General features: G+C 41.3%; 1 protein-coding gene across 2 annotated transcripts in view; it reads right to left on the bottom strand.

Annotated features, from left to right (window-relative positions):
• The window catches only part of LOC112464379, a 51,126-nt gene that overhangs the window by 19,367 nt on the left and 9,353 nt on the right, over nucleotides 1-22,406 (bottom strand). The window contains exon 1 of one of the 2 annotated variants that reach the window (XM_025031331.1): nucleotides 18,123-18,325. The exons of the other annotated variant lie outside the window; for it this stretch is intronic. The gene's annotated coding sequence lies outside the window, so the exon portion shown is untranslated. Of the gene's footprint in view, nucleotides 1-18,122; nucleotides 18,326-22,406 lie in introns of those variants that run through there. 2 annotated transcript variants of the gene reach the window in all.

Here is a 22,406-nt window from a genome sequence, read left to right as displayed (position 1 = left end):
GAAATCTGGCTTCAAAACCTGGCGGTCCGCAACGCGGGGAAAGAAAAATATGCGTCTCGGTCACTGCGTTTTTTCACGATTGAGAGACTTTTGAGATTCGCAATTTCGGAAAGATCCGCAAGGTAAATATATTCCCGCGTAGCATAATTCTTCCGGAGGCTCCCCGAGACTGGGTTTAAAAATAGCCGCCGGATTTGCATCTACGTAAGCGAACGGGCGCGACGAGAAGCGTGCGACGGGAACAAGTGTGATTTACTGGAAATAAATCGTTAGGGATTTATTAGCCGTCCGCCGTTGTCGTCGCGTAACTGAAAACGTTTATGCGCCGATGAGGTGCCGAGGCAGACGGTGCATAAAACTGTCCGTCCGATTCACGTTGCACACGGAGTCATCATCGTCGCCGCGCGAGATCGAGTCGCCTGCAGTTACGTCAGGATTGACATTGGTCGCCACACCTGCGGTCTGTCCGTCTCGCCCGGTATGTTTTGCGTGAATGAATCGCGTACGTGCATCTCCGGCGGCGCGGCGGTGCACGGTTCTGTAATTTTACCGGGTATATAAAGCGGCAAGACCGCCGATAATTGTGACCGGTCTTGCTTGCTTCCTCGCGCGATCCTCGCGCGGCACAAAACCGCAAACGGAGAGACCGTTTAACCCGCGCGGATATTTAACCCCGATGTCGCGCCGTGCATTAATTAGAATCACGCAAACAACTTGAGGTTGCGTGGTCAAGGCGCGCCGTGAGGCGATGCCGCGATGGTGTTACAATTGAAATATTATAGTTATATGATTAATTTAAATATCGAGCTTGAGTTCAAAAGTTAATTTATAGGCACATGTATGTATGAAGATAAATGATGTATTTTATAGGTGACGAGAGTAATAAAGATGAAAATGCTTAAATTGCACAAGAAGAAACACAATGTTTAAAGTATTACTTTGATTAGTTTTTTTTAAACTAAAACAAGTAAATATCTGATAAAGAAAAATTTATGCGTGTTATTAGAATACTTAAAAATAATCTGCACTGTTACACAATCGTGACAATTTGATTTAATTGCTTGGAATTATCACTATTCACAGACGATCATATTTCATCGTCATTTACAGCAACGTTATAGAAGTCCGATATTAATATAATAACACATTTAATGACATCAAAAAGATTACATATACGTGTAACTATTTATTGTAAATCTGCCTTTTCTAGGTATACAGCCACAGAGATGAGACAGAAAAATAAAGTGGAATATTCCATCGACACGCGAGCGAATGAAGAAGCAAGAAATCGCTCGTAATTATGCAAACTCGTGTGAATTCAACTCTTTTTCAACCGAATACTCGTCTTATAATAATACCTACCATCATTGGATAATTAGTTATTTACCACCGCTATTTATCACATTTATTTCTCGTGAAACTTCTTTTTCACTGTTTTTTTATTTGTAAAAAAGAAAAGATATACATGTCAATCAATTCGCATATTTAATATATTGCTATTCATATTCATTATTGCTATTTTTTAAAGAAAATAGTAGAATTGCTAGCAAAATAGCGAGTTGCTGATGATAAACAATTGTCGTTGATTATAAAACTAAACTGATCAGCTTGCTTTATAAAATTTCTAAGAACGTGTACTTCTAAGAATCTATGAATTCGTGTAGACTAATCTGATAGGCAAATCTTCTCCTTCTTCTTTACGTGACCAATAAGGAAATCGTATATTTTTCTCAGAATATACTGACGAAGAAAGTAAAAGGAAATTAATCAGTTCATTGCGTACTCAAACCTAATCATACATATTTATTAACTTGTTGTTTGGTAATATAATAAAATTTATCGACTGCGAAACACGCACGTGGACGTCGTATCGGGCAGATTGTGCCGTGTATACTCACGACGCGATGATGGATTCGTCGGATGCTTAATTGCGGAACTCCTGAATCGCGGAAAAAGAAACCTGTTTGACGAACACACGGTACGACGTTATCATGAGTGATTATGCGTGATTATCGTACGCTTACAATGTCGCACAGTTTTGAATGGACACTTGGTCGTCAGAGCTAAAGTTTTCGCCGATATATGACGCCGATAATAAATGAAGGTCTTCCAGGATAGTCCGGGAGTTTATCACCTGATGCGGGATGTAAAAGACGTTCTCAACTTAGGGCTCGGACACACACTTTCTCGTAACAGTAACAGTAGGATTTCGACCAATCGTGTTACTCGATTCGGGAACGTACGACCGTACGTTTTCGAATCGAGCAACGCGATTGGTCGAAATCCTACTGTTACTGTTACGAAAAAGTGTGTGTCTGGGGCTTTACCGCGCGTTATTTTCAGATTCATTACCAAGCATATTTACGTAGCGAGAATTTAATGAAGCCCATAATATTGTTGTGATATCATAATTGTCGGTATTAATTACCTCGCTATCTAGCACAAAAAATATTCATAATATTAATCGAAGCTTGTGCGTAAAAAGGGAAAAAAAGAAGCGAATAATCGGATCAAGATTACTGGGAGAAAACGTGATTATAAATTATAAGTTCGCAGGGAGAAGCCGATGATTGAGTAACTTATTAACATGCAGAAAATGTGATGTAAACTGCCGAGATTTTTCCCAGTTCCCTCTATCCTGCCATTATTGACAAAGTTTCCTCGCGAAAACGGTACGTAGATCAAGTATTTATTTGTTCATATCGTCAATTTTTCTAGTGACTGCAGAAGTGTGATTTTACGCGAATAAATCCTCGCAATCCGTAGAAATATTTACGATTCCCAGTCTTTAGAAGGAAGTCTCGAAGCGAATTCGCGAATTCAGGTGACCTCGAACGTGCGAAGAATTCACGAACGTAAGTCTTGACATTGTGAGAAATATGTCAGTGAGACAATGTCGGAGCCATTGTGAAAGAATTATGCTATTACAATGGACCAGCGATGACAAATGCACAACCCTAAATTATTCGCGAGGCAAAATGAAATATTAATCTGATTGTCAATTTAGCCTTTCTAAAAGAATTCTGCCTCTCGACTTGCATTGAAATGTCTATATGAAAAATCGAATATGACGAGATTGAAAATAATAATCAATTTCACAACTTCTTTTGATTGATTAATATACAATTTAACTGTTTTCGTCTATATTAATCTTATAATAGTGTTTTTATATGTACGTGTGCGTGTGTGCATGTATGCACATAATTATTTTTGTCGCAGTCATCATTTTGAAGCCTATCATCGTCATCGTTTAAGAATATAGTATAATTTATCCATTCCTTTTTTTCCTATAATATAATCATCAACAGGATGCCCGAGAGATTAAACGCAGATTGATTAAACTAATATTAGTTGACAGAACCAGTCACACTCGAGAATTAATAAAATATTCCGACAGCGTCAAAATTTGTGTCCGATTAATCTTACCGATGCATGACTTCACATATATTGTCGTTCGATAATTTCCTCTAATAACATTTTCCTGTATGTACATAGTTGCGTCATCGTTGCACTTATCATTCCGAAGCACTATCATCATCATCATCACTTATGAATATATCCTGTCCAATTAAAAGCAATTTATATATGCGTAGGCATTATCAACGACGAGGAGAGAGAGAGAGAGAGAGAGAGAGAGAGAGAGAGAGAGAGAGAGAAAGAAAGAAAGAGAGAAAGAGAGAGAGAGAGACATTCGCAATTTTTTGGAAAAGCCGTTTACAGAATATAATTTTTCTTAAATTTTCAATTTTCGACATTTAGTTTTATAACTTGACAAATAAAACTACTCAGTATTAAAATCTATTCAGGCGTATTCGTAAATGTCAGTTTAAAAAAAAATCTGAAAATGAATCTTAACCAAAGTTTTACAGCCTCTCAAAGTTGCCATAAACCTCTCAGACATAGTGCGTGTTTTCGAAATATACCGGAAGCTGTGTGTTCTAAGGTTAATTTGTATAAATTGCAATAAATACATTCTTATTACGAATATTGATTGATTTAGCTATTTTTAGTCCACGACTGAGTAAACATCCAGAGAATAACACTCGATCCGTTCTCAGCTCGTCTTATTATGAATCAGCGCTTGATCCGGATGAGATTAAACGCGGCCCTCAGCTTTTTTACGTCTTTCATCACGTCACGTATAATGAGGCCCGACGAAATCCCACGATCGTTGTCGAGCATCGATGCGGCGGCGAGGGCGACCCAGTATATTCCGCTCTCGCGAAAGTGGCTCGGCTGGTCGCGGGCGAATAAACGAAAGAGGAGTCGCGGAGGCAGAGGAAAAAAGAAAGACAGAAACGAGAGAAAGATACAGGTGGGGAAAGAAGACCTTTTCGCCGTGGTAATTGTTGCGGTGGGCCGGGGATCGCGGGACGACGCGACGGCTTGCGGAAAATAAGAAACTCGGGGGAGACGAAGAGAAAAAAAGAGGCGAAGAGAAAGAGAGAAAGATGAGGAAGAGGGAGGAAATCGAGCATGCGGTCCTTACCGCATCGCGTCGTGTCGTCCCACGATTGTATGCTAAGGCGGGATATACACACGCGAGTATATAAGTTCATGCGTATACCCACACCTGCGGGAAACTGATTTCTAAATGGCTGCCTGCCGTAGGATCGCGCGGTATTGCGAAGTATGACTTACGATTGCGAAATTAACGCGAGTCGATGGCTCCACCGGCAGCCGTGGCTTTTCCGACCGAGGCGTGAGAGAGGCGTTCTTACCCGTAATGCGCGTCTTCTTCGGATAAATCTACGCTGTATCTGAGAGAAATCACGATGCTTGGATGCCGCCGCGCATCCTTACGTACTCGCGTGAAAATTATGCGGAGCTATACCGGTTACTCTTCCTGAGAGACAGACTTGTTGTTAGATCTCCTTGAAACTTATAATAATATTTAATTATAAAAAATTGTGAGTCTATAGTTTCTTAAAAAAAAAAAGAACCGAGCAAACTGAAAGTTTTTAAAAAAGATTAACCCAATGCAAATGCTTGAGAATTTGCTCGAGACGTACATTCTATTTAGATATTACTTTGATTTTAAGACACTCGTTATTTTTCAATCATGTATATTGGATGACGACATTGGTTGTAACAATTTTCTAAGAAAAAGAAAAAAAAACAAAATTTGCATGTATTTATTATCGAAAGCAAAACAAAGTATCGATACCTTGGTAAATTACACGAGGAAAGAGCGGAGTAAACGGTGCATCGATGATATATAAGTGGATGCAATAAAAAGGCGAGTAGGGGTACTCTTGTAACGGGTATCCGCAGGTCCGTTGGAAGGCCGTTGACTCCGCGAAACTTTCGCCGGCGCTTTCATATAAGGCAGACACAAAAGTATTAAAGACATTGTAAAAAGCGTTCGGTATCGACTCGGTCATTGAAATTGATAACCCTGCATGTACGTGAGATAAGTATATGTATTATAAGTGCATGACTTTCCTTCTTATAAAAGAAACATCGCACCTTTCTCTCTATTATCAATATAAAGACTACTTTAATCATCGGAATAACGGAGATTCACATTAAATGCGATTTCGACTTTTAATGCACGTTGAGAATCAAAATTGTATCTCGCACATCTGTCGCACACTGAGAGAAATTTAAATGACAACAAAATTTGATTTGCTGCGAGAGCAAACTTTTTGCTATTGCTAACAAAAGGTTTGCTACTATTGCTAAATTAATTAGCTCTCGCAGCAAACCAAGTGTTTGCTGTCACTATACTGACAAATGATTTGCTAATACAGCAAAAAATTTCTCTCAGTGCACGCGTAAGCTGATTGATTTATTTAAACTGGTGTTATTGCAGGTGCGACACTTAACTATGTGAATTACGTGTAGTAGCATAAGGACGTTTTAATTGTGCATCAGAGTTCATCGTAAATACCGCGGTTATCACCTCACTCGACCGATTTTAGTTCCGGCATTTAGGAATCTACGCGCTATACGCGAAGTAACGAGGAAGTAAGAAACAGATGAAAGAGATTGCAATCACGCTCGTGAGATCCGATCCGAGAAATAACTCTCCAACTCGCAAGAGCTAGGCATCGCGAGGCAACGTCAACCGCGCCAAGCTACCCCTCGAAGCTACTAAGAGTCCAAGATCTTCGTCTTCGTTCCGCTGTTTGCTTCTCGGTACAAATCACCGTATCGCGTTGTAAAACCGCGCGCGGCGCGGTGAATGTAAAATTCGTGAAGGCGTTTACGCGCGGATTCCCGACGGTGGCCACCGGGCGGCACGCTGCGTCTTCCCAAGGAAGGAAGGAAGGAAGAGAGCGAGGAAACGCGACTCTCCCTTCGTCGTCGTCGCCGCATACCGGGAGACTTTCTCACGCCAAGGGCGTCGCCTTATATATCGAATATTCATCTTTCTCTCTTTCTCCGTCCCACTCTCTCTCTCTTTCTCTCTCTCACGGCGGCGGATCCTAATTGCGATCTCTTACGAGCAACGCCGCCCACGAGCGACCGCAGTCATTTAAATTTGTGTCATTATATACCGCGTGCGCGAGACGGTGCGAAGGAAGCCACCGCCGCCGGCGGGGGACGGTGAAAACCCGGGTGCATTCTTGAGATGCCCGTAACAATGGCCGATGCACGTCTCACGGACAGATATATTTCTCGCTCGATTAATGGTACGCGAACTACCCTTCACTTTCAAAACGGGATTAGGGCTGACGTAAAAGTAATTTGTCAGGTTGTTATTGTCTCAAATTACGGCTCGCAATTCTTATTGCTATACACTGAGAAAAAAATATTTAGATACAAAAAAATATTTATTAGGTGGCTCTTAATAGCTTATTTGCTTAATATAATACACATATTTATTTAGAATTTAATATTTTTATTTAAATTAAGTGAAAATATCTAATTCTAAATAAATAACCTAATAAATATTTTTTGGATCTAAAAATTTTTTCTTAGTGTACCATATACTTCAAATTGCTCTCGTATCAATCGCTGCTATATATCCCGAATTATTTTTGTACACGATCGATACCGTGTTCCGCGACTCCAGCAGTCGAATTTTAAACCTGTCGCGCATTTCGTGCCTACCGTAATATTCTTTCGATTACTTTCCACAGTCCTGCCGCAAAATTTACATTTAATGCGCCGAGCAAAGCAATGTCCGCACGCAATCAATTGGACGTATTTTATTTAACGATGCAATTTAGCGCGCGGGAAAGACACTCTGTCCTAAATACTGCGGGGATGTTTCATAACCCAATGTCGTAAAAATATATGCGGGCAGCGCGGAAGAAAGCCGATGTTCCTGGAACGGATAATGCCAACGAGGTTTCCATGGAAATCCCTCCCGATGCGGTAACGCGAATGAAATTCGCGCTTACAATGGAGACTCGCGCGCATACCCGAGAAGAGAATGATGCGCTACGCTTCCAGCGCATCAGCATAATTACCTTACAATTAAGTTCGCGTTACGTAAATGCGTTACGTACGGCGCGCAAATTGATCGGCATGCTACTTACAATTAGTCAAAAAAAAAAAAAAAAATCAGCATGTTTCTTGTTTACCACGTTTTGCCCGCGGTTATTTTACATATTGCCATAATGAATGACGAAATTCAGATTGAACTGTACGAAATCACTTTTTATCTTATATCTTCCCAGAATTGATTTGACGCAGAACTATTAACATTCATATCTATAGGACGTCGCAAAAAACGAGTCGAGCTAATTTAAACAGTTTCAGAGGTCATTTGGAATAAAAAGTATTATATGATTAGAATGTTACTCTGGTTTTCTCAGGGTTTTTTTTTTCTTTTTCACTATACATAAAATTATTCGCGTTGCATAAATTGACAGTTAATAGCTAATTATAGGCAGTGGAAAAACACGGCCATCAAATATGTGTTTTGGAAATACACCTTTATAAATATCGCACTTATGTGTGAACGATGCATTTTAAATTTGCTTTTATCAATCAAATATACCGCTCTCTTCGCGCTTCAAAAAATTCGAATTTTATAGGTTTTCAAACACATTATTACACAAAGACTATCGACATCTCTCCGACTCTCTGACACCTGAGGCCGTTCTACCTCAAATTAATCGAAGGAATCTGCGGATGGCACGAGAAACTCCAGGGCTATCCTATACACGATAATCCTGTTATTAATTTGCACAATAACGACGTGAAGACGATCCGTTGAGTCAAGGATCTATACGGAGACGCGAGGTCTATAACGTTATCGCTTTCAACGGCCTGGATTCACAACGGATCACACGATCAATACTGGAGAACCGTATCGCTGCAGCGGAGACCGCAAAAGGAAAAAAAAAAAAAGAATCACAACCACTTTCTACGACGTCCCGATTACAATCGCGGTGCATTTCGACGCGGTTTGCCACAAGGATCGTACCGCCGCGCCGCTCGGCGATCAGCATCCACGCCAACCACGAATCAGAATGGAGACGACGATCGCGAGGGAAGTCGCGGAGGAGCTCGTTCGAGAAGCCATTAAACAACAACATCGTCGTATCCATGGACAAAATTATTCCTCGATCGTTGATCCCGTCGTGCCTGCCGATCGATCGTAAATACTCCTCGAGCGCGACGACGACGCGAATGAGGACGCTAAAAAGCCAAGGACTGCTTCTTAAATCCGAATATCTCCGCCGTATAGTCGAAGGTTTCTATGAAGAAACCTGCCGTGCATAATTTCGACGCTCATTAAAGACCCACCGTCTTTAACTCAGATGATCGGCCTATTTTTCCACGCTTTGACATTCCGCGCGAAATTACACGCTCACGTGTGGAGAAACGACGACGACCACGGCGCGATCGTGATTCCGATGATTATAAGCGTTCATGTGGCGCGGTTATAGCTAGGATAAACGCAGTCGGAGATTGCGCGAAAAACGCACCGGGCGTGCTTCTCCTCGTCACGAAACCCCGCCGCCGGCTCGCGCGCCGCGCCGGTACCTTCGCTCCGGCTTAGCTTCCTATCCTTGAACCTCCGCGGAGAGATAAAGCAAGTACATACGCACACGCACACGCACGCCGGGAGAAAGAGAGAACCGGGTGTGGCCACCGGTGTGTGTATCGGCGGCGACCGGCCGCGACGGAACGGAGAGAGGGAGAGAAAGAGAGACGGCGAATGTGTCAAGTGTGTCACGCGAGTGAAACGTTTGCTTGCGTTCGCGATGCGGTTTATTGCGGCGCGCGATTGTGTGCCAATCCGACTCCGTGTGCGCGCGCGCGCGCGCGAACGCGAGCGGAGGCTTCGGAAGCGATTATGTGTACAAGGACTACTGCTACTGCTGATGCTGCTGCTGGGTTTACTGTCTGCTGCAAACCCGGCCCGGCCCGTCGTTGCGTGCAACGCCATGCGACGCGTTTTATTGGCGCTAATACGTCGTCTACTCAAAGGAAGGCTACTGGCTGCTGCTCGCGTCACTCGCGAGGGTCGTTAAGCGACAGATCGGTCAAACTTGCATACTGGTAATCGCAATGGTGATCGAGCGAATGCTTCTTCTACGACGGTTTTGTTGGGGAAGGTCAGGGAAGGTAATCATACGGGAGTATTATCCTAAGAATAGACTCGGAGAACGCAGAGAATGTGTCTCGAGTAAGTCTCAAGAATTATACAGTTGCCTATAGTCACTTGAATAAAATAACACGTAATATTAATTAATGTAAGAGTGCAATGGCCACGATCCATACGTGCTCTGTGTTGCGAGATGATCTCTCTCGGTAGATGTAAGATAAAAAACCAAAACGATGCGCATCGAACGAGTAAGTAATATAAAGCGTGAAATTTATGTCTGACGGTACTATACGCGCCTATTCGTCGAAAAACGATTGTCGCAAGAAATCAATCGCTCGAATTCCATCAAGAGTTAGAAACGATAGACGCGTCGCGTCGAGGGGAACAGGAAAGGCAATTAGATCGTGTCTATTCGTTTCAAATGACCGGCTACGTAGTAAAACAAGCATTCTCGAGGCGAGAATATTAAACGGAAGTGCAATCGCAAAAAAAGAATAATAACCGGACAAAAGCACGACGAGCATTAAAAGGGGAACTCTGTAGGTGCTAAACTCGTGACTAAACTCGCTTAATACTTTTCCGGTCGTCACTCGCACCTGCAGGAAAGCCTATTCGCCATTTCCTCGCGTTCGTCGTTTTCGCACCTGACAGGAAGGCGACAGGAGCTTATTAGCATCCAGCTATATCTCGTTATAAAAGTCCCCCATCCTGGCACGATCTTGAAACAAGCGAACTGTCGTGATTCACAAATCCGGCGATCGAGAATCTAAACGTCGAGAGAATCTAAAGCGATCGTACCCTAAAACTTGAAGTATATATTCCGCAACATGGAAAATATGGTATATCTTCAGAGCGCGAGACTTGCGGTACCCGTCTTCTACGAAGGGAAATATTCCGCCTCTAAGAACGAATCCTCCGCGAAGACGCGAGCTAGGTCCCTACTCTACGGATCGTTTCGAAATAATAGTCTATAACTGGGTAATCATACATTCCATAAAATAAGCACGCGCGCGGGCAGGGGACTCGTTACGCCTCAACATTGGCACACAGGTCGGAATAAACCGAAGGGCACAACGTCATGCAAGCCGCGCGCTCGCACATCGCGCGATCGGAAAAATCCATAATTCGACGTTCCGTTGTGCCGCGCCGCGCCGCGCCGGCCCCGCTCATCGGATTACGTACTTCCTCGCATGCGATTTCCAGTTACCTGAGTTTCGTCTTCCAAAGGGGCATTTTCAACACTGTATTGAAATATTCGTATTCTTTCGCTGAAATTAACTCTGACGCGATAAATATACATTCGGACTGTTTATTATCTTTTTGGCGCGGTTCGGCCGTGACTGTCCTCCTACTGTCATGCGAATGTCAGCGTATCTCGCACTGCCTTCAAAGAGTTAATAAGGAGTTGAATTACATACGTGATTCGTTATCGCCGTCAGTAAATCCGCCGATTATCGGAGTTGGTTACGCGACAAAGAGGTATAATTAATCGTTAACGAGCCTATACAAGCTTTTACGATCCAAAGGACGATTCTAAATATCAGTTTATTCCGAGAAGATCCGAGGTAAGTCAAGAGACAGTGATGCATTAATGACTTGATAATTTCATTCCTCTTGCCACTAAATGTTGTGAATAATAATCCGCTTTTCTGAGAAATAAATTATACTTCGATCATCAAAGGATAACAAATTAGAAAATTAACCCGTTTTTTTCGATTGCATTCATAAATTCTGTCACTTAACCATCAGCTATATGTTTTTTTTATGATAACAAACTACTGTTTTATGATAATTTATCATTTCAATTGATTTATTCGCAAAATAACACAAAAACTAGAATTTTTTAAAATAAATTTGACAATATGTGAAGATTTTCATATTATATGTTTGCTGTTTGCATTATGATAATAAAAATTACTCTTTTATGATAATTTAACGTCTACATATTCGCGTAATAACATAATAAATTAAATTTTTTATTAAACTCGAGTATAAACTCGAGATGTAGAGAGATTTTAATATTATATATTTACGTTTTATAATAAAAATTAACTCTTTATGATTAAAAATTTCAGATTGCGTATAATAATATAAAAACTATATTTTTTAAAAACTTTGCGAATATACGAAGACTTTTATGTTATATGATTATTGCATTTATAAAGTTTGTTATAAATATTTATGATTCCAATATTATGATTCCTGAAATCAGTGTCCCGATTGTTCAATGAATTCATAACTCCTATTAAACTGGACCTCCCACCATCGCAAATCAAGTTCGCACCCGGTCAAAAATTTAGTGCTATTTAGGTACTAATTTAGTGCCCCAGTCCAAATTTTAGTGCTCAAACCGTTTGCCAGGAAATCGTGTAAAAATGGGGAGGGTCCAACTTAATGGCAAATTAAAATTCGGACTAAAGCACTAAATTTGCACCTAAATAGCACTAAATTTTTGACCGAGTGCAAACTTGATTTGCGACGGTGGGAGGTCCAGCTTAATATAAGGAATTCATGTATCAAAAAAGATATGATGCACTCGTATACATGTTTCATGACATTCGATGAATCAGGCTTCTCGGTAACGAGCTGAACGAGCGAATTAGAATTCACACGTCACCTGAATGATGAAGAAATACAACACGTGGCCGCATAAGAGCCAACGGTAAAGCCGTATTTCGACCGATCGTGTTAAACGGGTGCGGCCTGGCGCGGGAAGCAGGAACGAAACTGTCACGAGTCGACACGGCAGTCTTAAAGACTTTCACGTTAATATTCCGGCGCGGAGGCTGTGAGCCTTGCTTCGCGGCCTTTTCCTTCGATACCGCCGGAATTTTTGCATCCCTCGGATTTCGCATCGCCGCGGGGACGACGGAGAGAGAAGAGAAGGTAACGGGGAACGCGTGTGCGATCGAGCGCGAGCTCGTGTGCGTTGCGCAAAGTCGCGCAGCGCAGCGCAGCGCGGCGCGGTGCCGGTCTACCGTAAACTTGACTTTACGAGCGGCGGCGGGGCACATGGCACGCCTGGTGCCCCGCGAGAGTCAGGGAGAGCTGGCTTGTGCACGCCGCTTGCTTTTTCGCGGTTACCTCTGTATTTTGTTTCGTCTCGCCGGCGTAACGGTCCGCCGTGTCGTCGTTTGCCGCTCAGGCGGCGATTTCTTCGCGAGCTGGCGAGATCGAAAAGTCTGTAAAACACACCGTATAGGCTCCTTGTCCTCTTTAGAAAATGGAAAATCACCGATTTCGAACGACGAAGAGAAACGTGAAATAAATGCACCGGTAGATAGCTAATTAAGAGAAATATTGCTACATTTTGCCCGACGCTTAGATCGTTGTCACGATCATTATATCTAGGTATTGATTAAGAATATAATTAAAGACATTGCCGGTTTCAAGCGAAAACGTTAATTTTCGTCAAAATGAAAATGCATTATGAGTGTATATACTGTATTTCTTTTTTATTTTCTGATATAACGCATGTTCTATTTTGACAAACATATCTCATTGTTATCTCACAAGTTATTGATATTAATTTTGATAAAATGCTTCTCATTCCTGAGTTTCGAAAGCCAATCGCGCGCGGCCTAGGCTTTCTCGCTTCGGAATTTCACGACATACGCGCATCTCGTTTGTATGCGGAAGTGCACGCCGCGTGCCACGGCGTATCCTGAAATTCCGCGAGTATCTCGCTCGCGCGCGGTTTTCACCCCTACGTCCTGCGTCCCTGCGGAAACGCAGTCGCGCGCAGATTCTCTCTTCTTTCCTTTCTTTTTTTTCCGAGACGCAACGAATTCCATGCAAATTTCGCGCGGCGCGGCGTCGTACGCATAATGCCACGCGCCGATTGTTCGCTTTCGCGATTAATTACTGGGTTCGCGCGCAGCTCTGACGTAATCCGCAAATCATCTGGATGGAACTTCCGGAATGCGGCGGCAGATTATTCCGCGAGCGTACTTCCGTATATGCGTTCCGCTAACGGAGCGTTGCGAGCCGTTCGTCCACGATTCGCCGACGTAATCGAGAAGTTCTATTTTTTATGAGAACGAATTTAGGCGCGCGATTGCGCGTAGGGGCATTAAAGTTATCGCTCTCTGAGAAATTTCGAAACCTCCGCGCTATCGGTATACACGTAGTTTTGAATACATCGCTTCCCTTTGAATAATAATTTCTCGAAACACAATTTAAAGTTTACCGCTTATTGCCGGTGTTATTGCTATTTTGCTATTTATAGTTGCGCAATTACCGATGGTTAAAACGGGAAACCTATTAGACTGATGCTAATAGCGTAATTAAATGTCGTGGAATTCATTCGTTTAAATTCAAGGTATTTGACATGAAGTAAAACGCCGTAATAACTTTTAACTCTAACGAAATTTTGTCCTTAAGTATATATACGAGAAACTGATTTTACATGAGAAAGCTATCGTTAAAATTCATAGCCATTGATCTCACGTGTAGAGAAGCTAAGTTTGCCTACGTGCGATAAAAAATGTAGTAACACGAGGAAGTTGGCCTATGTAAATCAACCTTGACATTCGGCTTTAAATTGCCTTGCCTATTTTCACCGCTACACAGGTAGTGTAATGTGGATGTAACGCTGCAGGTATAAAAATTGTGTCGCTTATGTCCACGGGCCATAACGGCACCTAACAATCCGATCCGAACGACTACGGCAGACTGACAATGGGAATTAAGTACGGCGGCGATTGGCACCTAATTAGATAAATTCATATAACCGCTCGTACGTGCCTGTGGCGTATTACAGCCGATCGAGACACACCGCGCGTTATTAAGTTGCCACACAGAACTCGCCAGTTAGAACTCTCGGCGCACTTCCTTGTGGTTTTGCCGATTATCTCGCTCTCCCGGTGGTAATTTCGACAAGTTTCCGACACTCGCGACTTGTCCAAAGTGGCAGTTGCTAATCGCGCCGGTCCCCCTCGCAGTCCCTAATTTTCTCGTTAACGTTTATTGCGCCGGCTCCATCGCGTCATTATTACATATTTTCCTCACGTAGAGGGATTTAGGAGATTCCGCGAAGTTCGCAACTCCCACACGCGGAAAGAAAAAGTCGCGTCTGGGCAGATGTGAGAGGATTATGACACTTTTTTCCACTATGCTATGTATATCGTTGCATCACCGTGACGAAACGCCCCGACTTTACGCAGTGTGGCACAACGAGAACCGATCGTAGTCATTGATAAAGTCATCAGCGATATTTAAGGCGACGACCACATTTTGAAATTGCAAACATATGACGAACATATTAGGGCCACGTGGAAAGATATGAGAACGGCATTAACGACGCTACGAAGAAGTGCTAATTAAACAGTATACTTTACGATGTGTCGCACGTTTTCGAATAGGCAAACTATTCGTCAACTCGTTCGGCATCTTTAATATGCAACAGACAGATTCCACTGTTACTTAATCACCATACAGATGATCCGTTGCTGCAATCATTTATTTACGCTTACTGGAATTTTTCCGTGAGAGAACCAAGCGAGCTGTTTATTTAGGATTTGTGTGCAAGAGCGCAAGCACTACAGGCACAATTGTGCAAAGTCGAAGAGACAGAAATGCCCTATCTTTCGTGCTCCATCTGACAATATCGCTGCGTCTGGATGACAGATGAAATTAGATGGCAAGGTTACGGTACTCAACCAAAAAACCGGTCTTTAATCCTTTCTCGTGGACTTAATAATTCTTAGCAATTAACCATAATTCATCAAAGCAGCGAGAAAAAAAAGAAAATATAGGATTACAACGGATTTACCGTTTTAACTATCACTTTCTTTCAATAAGTCCATTTTTCGTCGTTTAATAAGAAAATAAGGCAAGAGATGCGTATTTTATAATTTTGAAAATAAATTTATTTAAATATCTTGACGTGTTTTTATGTTAATAACCGAAGAATTCTCTTTACCGCAGAAATAGGAACTTCGAGGAAAAACATTTAATTATAATCCATTTTTCCTCTAATAGTTATTTCATTCAATTAGAAGTTATTAATACTCGGCGGTTATTAATACTCTTTGCAATATATAATTTTACGTAATGAATTAAAATAAACTCATTTATTTTGAGCATCTATAATTGTTTTCCTTCAACGTTTTATTTTCCTTTTGAACATTTCGAAGAAAAAAAACGTATATCTGTAACATCAGAGAGATGCGTGCAGAGAGAGTTAAAATTACGCTCTCGCGAAGTTCGTCTGGACATCATCTTGAGCAGGAAAGGGACAATAAAGCATCGCGGCACGTTACGATTAATCATCAACCCTGCGGTGCGCGCGGATTTTAACGGGTTTACGTAACAGCTTCTCGAACGATTATTCGTGTCATGACGTCATACCAATTACCGGGTTATAGATCCGTCGCCGTGTCACACAGGACGCGAATATTATCGATCGATGGCATCCTTATTATACGAGTTATCTCGGTAAAGATATTGAATGTAACCGCTATTGCGCAATGTGAAGGAGATACGAGGAGCTGCGAGATATAATTGATAATTTCAGGGCCGATATATCACGCGCGTGCAAACCACGAGCAATTGCTCGGCAAATTGAAAGAGGGTCGATATCCGACCTTATTTTTAGCCTATACTGGGTGTCTCGACATCGTATGTAAATATCGAAAACTGTATTTTTAAAAAACACCATTTGTTTCAACATTGAGAAGCAGCGTTCGGGGATCGTGATCCAATAAGAAAATTTCGAAGTAATATACATATCTTATTAAGTTTCTACTGAATCCCGAGTGAGCTGCATTTTAGCAGAATTTTTAATTTAATTAGCGCGCAAGGCGCGCATGAAAGATTCGTCACGGGAGGGAACAGACGCTATTAACCCGTAGCCCAGAAACTGTTTAATTAAAACTGCCGGCATATTTCCGAGTATAATTCCCGACCGACGAATCTCTCTCTGTCGGCTCATCCCGATTTATTTTGCATGTACCACGATAAATAGACAAAATCCAGAGTTTCTTTCTGACACAGCACCGATTCGTACATAAAAAAAAAAATTATTTGTTTCCTTGGAAATTGTAAATTCTAAAACACAGCGAGGTATTTCTGTGCCAGCGGATATAAGCCATGGCCAACGATTTTAATGTGAAACGTTTTCGTATGTATAGATATATCTTGACCTCCACCGATGAACTTTCTTTCGTAAATTCCTCCAACAAAATGTTTTGCTTCGAGTTCGATCTCCGCAATCGGGCCCCGAGTTTAAAATCGAACACGCCACGAACGTTTCTCCCAAGCGTTTCGACTTTTCCGCGTGCGAACCGGCTTAAGTTTCCGCGTGGGAAAAACGTGATATCGCGCAATCTGATCCGCTTAATTTTAGTTACATAGTAGTAATTTAACTTATTCGCTTTAATTATACTTTAATTATCTAACGAGCTTCACGGTAACGAACGTGCGCGTTAAATTAATCTCGTAAATCATTCGCGATCTGAGACGCTCCTTATGATCATCCGGACGCTATACCTTCTCTCTTAATTACTTAATCACTTATCATCACTGTCGCTGTCAGCTATGTAAATATTTTCAGCGTCAGAGGCATCGTTTCGCGCGTATCGAGAATCCGTACTAAGCTGCCGATTCAATTTTCGAGCCTCTTTGTTCCCTATTACACACCGCGTGCAGAGCTGGCGAGCTGAATCTAGAAAGGGACGTGAGGAATAGAGCTAATCAAAGTTAGGTAACTTAAATTGCCGGTGCGGCGCAGCTGCATTCCCGGTGTGCACCGGGTAAGTTTGCCCGCCGTGGCTGAGATCGATATGCCCGAGATTTTATCTAAAAATCGATAGAACGGACAACACGTTCTGACCACGAAACGTTACCGCAATCGCACGAGAGAGTGTAATATTTAGCAAAATCACAACACAAAACTCGACGTCTATTAACAATAATTTCGAAATAATTAAAATTCGCATTTCTCAATTCCACGTTCGACGATTTATCATTTTAGGAGAATCAACTGTCGCGCGTGTCCTAATAGGTTTTCTTACAATATTAATAGTGTTCGTGATAATTAGTGTATTATCGAAAAGGATAAATCACGCAGCTCGGCGGCAGTGCTTGTTAAGGTAAAGTGCCATAACGTGAGGAAGTTCGTTCACTTAGATACGACGAGTAATTCAGCAGAAGAATTCATTAATTGTTAGAGGTAAAGTTATACAATATAATATATGCGATTTTAATATCAATGATGCGTACACATTATGAAATGCAGAGCGTATTGCAGTGTTTCTGGTAAGTGGTTAACACCATAACTTGATGAAAATTCACACCGCAAAAATGTGAATTTTTCACACCAAGCAGACATAGTGTTGTTTTGACACCAACACCGGTGAGAATTATATAAACACCCTATATGGGTGTTATAATCCATACCACTGGTGTTAAATTCACATCCATATTTTTTAAAGTGTACGCCTAATTATACACGTTAATGCGGTCTTCGAGAAGCGACGAAAAATTATAAACAGATGCGCGCAGGACTTTTCTTAGATCGGAGTAATTTCAAATCAAGCGTTACGATTCATGCACCCGCGGGGATATGCAATCGTCTCTCAACGGTGATTCTTGATTCATGCACGCCTACCTGTTTTGATTTGCACGTCGGGGATGTGACAGGATGATCGAACGCTTCGCGAGAGGATGCGACGTCCCCGCAGATCGGATAACGATTGGCGCTTCCGTACGATTTTTCGGAGTTAAAGGGACACGTCGCGAATCGGCTCCTTTTCCCTCGTACGTGATATCGATCCCACCGGAGAGACGTCTATACGTGGAACGCACCGCGGCAGCTGAGCACCAACTGACGCGATCGCTCGTTGCTCCGTGGCCCGTGCTCGCCGGACGAGAGTCGCGACTCGCAAGACGACGTCTATAGATGGCGTCTACCCGCCTCGGTGAGCGGTTGGTCAACAGTTCGGCATTCGCAGGTAGGTAGGTAGGTAGATAGGTATGTACACGCAAGGTAGATATGTGTGTACGCGTATGCGTGTGTACAATGGCGCGCGTTAATTGTGTGCACCTGTGCAGATGCACTCGCAATTAAGGTAGACGCAATTATTCAGGGCCGGGCTAATGGTCATTAATCATTATCAGGCCTCGGATTAAGATGGTGCGTTAGGCTGGAGAGCCACTTTATACGAAACTCGATATTAATGGGTGATAATGATTAATTTTAATATGCGTTATATAATTAGTAATATATTACTAATATATAATGTAAAATTAATAATATATCAATTAGTCGTTATTATGTAATATAATAATAATAAAGAAATTCTGCAAAAATATGATTCTCGAATTCGAGTGGGGCTTTACCATTATAGTATTTGGATTCAAGGTTTAATCAAACTTATCGTCTCTTATCACAGTCTTTAGAGATACGGCTGTAAATATCGTAGTGACTAAACCTTGAATTAAAGTTCTATTTTAAAAAACTATGCCTTTTGATAAGAAATGTTTAAAACATCCGACGCTACTAAGGCAAAAGTACGTGGCACGATTATTATAAGGTGATGTGTGATATTTATTAAAGTCTATATAGCTAATCTTGGAGCTTAAGTCGTAAAACGTGAAATTTTTAGAATATTTTAAATTAAGTTTGGATCCCAAAGTTATACCAATAAAATTGATACAGATCAAAAATCATTTTTAAAAAACTTTTTTTTTATATTACAGTGGCAGACACAAAGCAGTTATGAAAATAACCGGATGTTTGCAAGCCGGATTGAGATACGAAAGGTGAAATGTGATAAGTAGCTCGTAAACGCATTCGTAATGTATTAATATCGTGCGTTTCTGGCCTGAGGAACAAAATGTGCCGGCCGCGCGAGTAATTAAGAGTATATACGGAATGAGCACGGCGCCACAAAGTACCGGAAGGGGCGGCAGTTTATTTGCAACACGGTGTCATTAACGCAACGCACCGTACACCTACGCAATTTGCACGCGCGCAAGGAGATAGTATACATACGTGCCTACGCGCCGATACTAATAAACGGCTGCGGAAGTGTACCTCGCGACGTCTCCAAGTGAATGAACGAGAGATGCAATCGCGCGGCCTTACACGCGAGCGTTTTGTGTGTCCTTTGTGTCTTAAAATATCCTTGTTTTCCCTCAGCTATTGTTCGCTCATCGCGCAGCGAAAAATGAAACGTACGTACGGTGCGTTCCGTGCTATACGTAACGCCAGACACTGACGCCGTTCGTTATTTCCTCGGCGTAAAGATCGAGCGTATATAAATATCGATGCCAAATACGATATCTCGAACTTAATAAAATTATAGGGTTTCCGTGTTTACTTAATTGCAAAAACATGTTAAGCTCTTATCGTTGCGTAAGAATAAGTATACGTTATATATTTTCTGTCGAAGAATGTACTGTTTTTAACTGTACTATAATAAATGTTATATATGCCGTTTATAATGTGCGTAAAATCGTCGAAAAAAGTTTGATTTCACCAAGGCTGTTGCTATCGCGCCAACGGAAGTGTAATTTCTCCTAACGCTATGGTAAATGGTTTAGCACTCAGCGATAACTCTCTGAAAGAAAGTGGCCGATGAGTAATACTCCGATAGAGGTTTATGCGTAAATTCAAAGCACGAAAAATGACTTTCGTCGCCGTTTGTAATTGGTGAAAGTGTACGTTTACTTTGCCCGCATCATCGCGCCCAAGTTTACTTCGCTGTAATGATTCGTGTCACTAATATGTTGCTAGCGAAAATAACCGGAATATCGAACACGCGTCTTTTTTTTTTACAAAATCAGGAAAAATATCCTGCCGTTGTTAATTATATGTAATATTCCTTCCTACATAATTTTCTTATAAATTGTATTAATTGTATATTATTATTATGTAAAGCATCCTACAACATTATACAATGCTTTGATAGCGAATTCTAGAGATTAAGTAAAATCGCAAATCTTGATATAAAAACGTCGAAATTATATAGTACTTTTTTAATAATCAAAGTTGGCTAATGATATATACGTGATTTCAGGCTCGTAATGATGTATCAATCTTTCTTTGATTTTTATGTGATTCAGTTTATATTGATATTTATTTTAGCTCAGTTGATTATCCTTTTGCTTCTTATCTGTAATATGTATTTCGTACTATTTTGGTAGCAATCAACTGATATAAAAAAGTTTATCAAAAGGTCAACCAATAAAAAATTAATTAGTCAACCAACAGAAAAATTCAAGATGATAAAATTCAATATAATCAACAAAATCAATCAAAAATCAATATAATCACAAAAACAATCAATGTAAATGAATATAGGCTATAAAAAATATAAATAGGCTATAAAAAAATTAGTATAAATTAGTATAAATTTGGCGCAATACAAAAATAAATATAATTAATAATTATTAAAACATTTATTTATTTATTGAAACATGTAACTATGAAATATTTCTTGTCTGTTTATTTATGCTTGTGATATATGAGTTGAAAGTGTATTGTGTGACAGTGATGAATCTCTATGTGTTACTTTCTTTATGTAATATTTAATCCTGAAAAAAAGATGTAGGAGACAAACACAAAATTTTATTCAAGGGGGGAAACCATTTCTTTAAAGTACATATATTAAAATAAAATATATTGTAAAAAAATCATTAAAATATTAATATTTGCGCCTTCAGCGTTCAGCGTGTGGAATCATCGTATTCATCGTACACAATCTTCCGTCACTTGGATTAATCGAACTGTTTGTCGCTGTGCTGTGCGTTGCAAACCGGATTGCTCATCATAGCAGAAAACAATAGTATTATTTTTATCACTCATCAGATCCCCCAGACTTGAGTGACTAAAAAAATCACGCTAGATATATCTGTTCCGATAAATCGCCATCGCCTCGACGCCACTTACCGTGACTATCAAGAGTTTGCTAAACACGCGGATCGATAACAGTCATTTGTTCGCACCAAATAATCGCCTTTCGAGAGATACTTAATAACGCGAAGACACGCGCAACAGCTCGCTCGTCTCGCCGGTGCAAATGAAGACAAAGCGACCGCGGGTAAACAAGGTAAGCTGTACGTCGCAAAAAAAAGGAAGGTACACCAAATGCGTCAGCCAAGTCGCCAAAATATTCACGCATTGCGCAACGAATTTACGCCGAAAACGTATTTTCTTGAATTTTAAGTTTATTAGTATTGACGGACGGTCAATGCCTCGCGGCTTTTCTTTACTCCAGCGATTCATCTTATTCCGCTAATCCATAATAAAAATAATGAGAGACAAGTTTCGTCTGCATCGACGTGAATTAAGTTTAGAGGGCAACGCGACATAGCCAAAACAAAGTTTAGTTAGACGAGCAATTACCGTCACGATAATCATTTCCCGTCCCGCGATTCATCGACTCTCGCGGCGGAGTAAAGATCTCGCGCGAGAAGTCCGCCTGAATGTGAACGGGATGCTGCGGTACACCTCCGTCCCCGAAGACTCCGAACCGTTGGTCGTAGAGAGATGACTCGATCGCTAATTGCTCGTGGGAATTCACGCCTGCCTCTTTCGTTTGCTCGCGATCGCAATTCGGTAAGTAATGCGAGAACACGTAGCCCCCACCACCGCTACTTGACTGTTCTAGCGTCGCCGTGCCGAGTGATTATACGACGACCTTGCCTACACACCTACACAACGCCAACGGCCGCGGCGCGCTAAACGCCGCGCGCCACAAAGGAAAATAAATAAGCGCCGACCGTCAGGTATACGCATATGTACATACACACACACTCGCATTGCCGGCCGGCACGAAATATTCAACGTACCACAAAATAAATGTGGAGTATATTCTGCTCCTAGTGTTTTAAATTAATATAAATTCGTTGTAAAAAGATATGCTACGATTATTTATTGGTTTATTAA

Source organism: Temnothorax curvispinosus, unplaced genomic scaffold (assembly GCF_003070985.1).
Source record: "Temnothorax curvispinosus isolate PA1 unplaced genomic scaffold, ASM307098v1 QBEX01014187.1, whole genome shotgun sequence".
Lineage (NCBI taxonomy): Eukaryota > Metazoa > Arthropoda > Insecta > Hymenoptera > Formicidae > Temnothorax > Temnothorax curvispinosus.
The sequence above is the reverse complement of the archived record's forward strand: the minus strand, read 5'-3'. Positions and strand labels throughout refer to the sequence as shown.